This window comes from Aureococcus anophagefferens (genome assembly GCF_000186865.1).
Source record: "Aureococcus anophagefferens unplaced genomic scaffold AURANscaffold_1, whole genome shotgun sequence".
Classification (NCBI taxonomy): Eukaryota; class Pelagophyceae; order Pelagomonadales; family Pelagomonadaceae; genus Aureococcus; species Aureococcus anophagefferens.
Genome location: NW_008705561.1, coordinates 2294690 through 2297506, shown reverse-complemented (window position 1 = coordinate 2297506; position 2817 = coordinate 2294690).

Here is a 2817-nt window from a genome sequence, read left to right as displayed (position 1 = left end):
GACGCCTCGGCCGGCTCCGCGAGGAGCAGGAGAAGGACGCCGTCGACAAGGCCAAGGCGCGCGCGGCGCGGCGGCGGAGCGAGGAGGCGTGGTGAGGGTTTTTTAAAGGTGTGGCGCTTGACGTGTCTTTAGACGCGTCATCGAGAGGTTTGCGACGTCACTTCACCATGTATCTCAGTAGTTGATCCACGGGGTCCAAAAAATTCTTCCTCATCCTCAAAACATTGGGCTCTTGGTACAGTGCGTCTGCTCTCAGGCTCTGCAGCCTGCTGCAGCCAGACGTCAATAGACGCGCACAGGACCTGCTAGTAGACGGACGGATTAGCCAAACCACACACAAAACAAAAAAAGACGAAAAGAAGCGGCCGCGACCCCGCATAGACCACTCAATCGGCGCCAGCGCTGCGCGGCGATGGCCCTGCTCCTTCTGCCGCCCCCCGGCGGCGGCCCGACCGCGGCTGAAGACGGCCACGCGGTCATGGCGCTGAGGAAGAACGCGGGCGACGTGGCGCGCGGCGCCCGGCCCAACCACGCGGCGCTCGCGAAGAAGAAGGACGACGACGCGGCGCCGCCGCCGCCGCTCCCGCGGTCGCCGGAGCAGAGCTCGAGCCGCAAGGGCCTCCAGGGCACGCCGCCGCGCCGGAGGCCCGGCGACGCCGCGACGCCGTCGCCCGCCCGCCGGTCCGCGCCGAGCTCCGCGACGAGCAGCAGCGCGGCGTCGCGGTCCGAGCCGCTCCAACAGAGCGACACGGGGGGCCGCGCGCGCATGCTGAGCCACCTCGGCCCGCCCCAGCCCATCGACCTGTCGCTCAACGCCGCGCGGCTGCCCCGGTGGCGGTCGCTCCGGAGCCGGGGGGCGAAGTTGTACGCGTGGTCGTGCGCGGCGCGCCTCTCCGCCGAGGGCCGGGGCGCGGGCGTCGGCGGCGGCTTCGGCGCCGCGCCCAACGTGGCGGCGGCGGCGGCGTCCGAGGGCGACTTGGAGGGGTCGCGGCCGTCGGAGACGTCGCTCGAGCTCTTACGGCTCCAGCAGGTCGCGCGGATCCGCGATCTCCAGCGGGACCACGAGAAGAAGGCGCGCGAGCGCGAGCTCGCGCTCGAGGCGACGACGCGCATGCTCGACTACCTCGGCCGCGACGAGGCGCGCCTCGGGAGCCGGCTGAGTTTGGACGCGCTCGCGGAGATCGGCGCGGACGACGGCCGCCGCGATCCCGGCGACGCGTTCGGCGATGCGACGGTCGCCGGCCGCCACCACCGGCGGGGCAGCTCCGCGGGCTCGAGCCACAGCGACGGCGACGGCAGCCACGGGCCCGAGTCCGACGGCGAGGCGCGCCGCTGGTGGAAGCGGCGCGACCACAAGTCGTCGTCCGTGTCGTCGTCCGCGCGCGACTTCGAGAGCTCCGAGGACGGCGACAGCGACCGGGAGCCCCTGGGCTGGAGCAAGGACGCCGGCGGCGCCATCGCGAACCACCTGGCGACCTTCCGGTTCCAGCGAGCGCTGGACGCGGCCGTCGCGGGCGCCGAGAGCGACCACGGCACGACGGGCTCCGCCGAGACGTCGTCGCTCGCGGCGCTCCTCGGCGAGCCGGGCCCGGCGCGGCCGTCGTCGACGAAGCTCAGCGCGGCGTCGGCGCGCGCGGCCGCCGCCTTCGCGTCGCGGGCCGAGGAGGGCCACGCGCGGAACCACCCGGAAGCCGACGGCCCGCCGCGGCCGCCTCCGCTCGCCGCGACCGCGTCCAAGCCCGCGCACCTCGGCGCCATCGCGCCCGCGCCGGCCATCGAGCTCTACCCGAAGACGCGGAGCGTCCTCAAGCTCCACGCGGCCATCGCCCTCGGCGACGCGCGCGCGGTCCGCGCGGCCGCCGAGGACGGCGCGGCCGGCGGCCACGTCGGCGCGTTCGCGACGATGGCGCGCGCGCTCCACGTCGCCGCGGCGCGCGACGGCGCCTTCGGGGCGCCGCGCGCGGGCATGGTCGAGCTCTTGGTGAGCCTGGGGGCCGACGCGTGCGCGCCGGACGCCATCGGAGCGACGCCGCTCCACGTCGCCGCGGCGTGCGGCAACGCGTCCGCGCTCGCGGCGCTCATCCGCTGCGCCTCCGCGTCTCTGGAGGCCGCCGCCGACGACGGGCGCGACGAGGAACAGGAGGCCGACGACGCGGCGAAGCGGGCCGCGCGGCTCCGGTGCCACGCGGGGCTCACGCCGCTCGAAGTCGCGCTCACGCGGCGCCGCGACGCGCGCGAGCTCTTCGCGTCCATGCTCTGCCGCGCGCGGTCTTTTGATGTGGACTTCGGCGGCGGGCCTTTGGGCATCAAGCTCGCCCTCGTGCGCCACGTGGTGTCGGGGCCCGCGTCCGCGTCCGGCGCGGCGCCGTTCGGCCGCGACCCCCGGAGCCGGCCGGGGTTTCCGCCGCCGCCGCCGCCGCCGCCGCCGCCGCTGGTGTCGCGGCGGTCGCGCCACTCGCCCGAGGCCGCGTCCAAGGGCCTCGCCGCGGCGGCCTTCCGGGGCCACCGCCGCGCGAACTCGGACGGGTCGTCCGCGCCGCCCTTGGACCCGCGCGCGGCCGCGAAGCAGAGCCGGCGCCAGCGCGCGCTCGAGGCGGAGCGGGCGGCGTCGAAGAGCCACCGGCGCGTGCGCTCCCACGACAACGCCGCCGACGCCGAGACGGCCGACGACTTCTGCGGTCCCCGGGCGCCGCCGGCTAGGACGCTCCTCGTGTCGTCCGTGTCGCCCGACTGCGACGCGCGGGGCCTCCTCGAGCCCGGCGACCAGCTCCTGTGCCTCAACGGCCTCGTGCTCGCCGCGCCCGACGAGGAGAACTT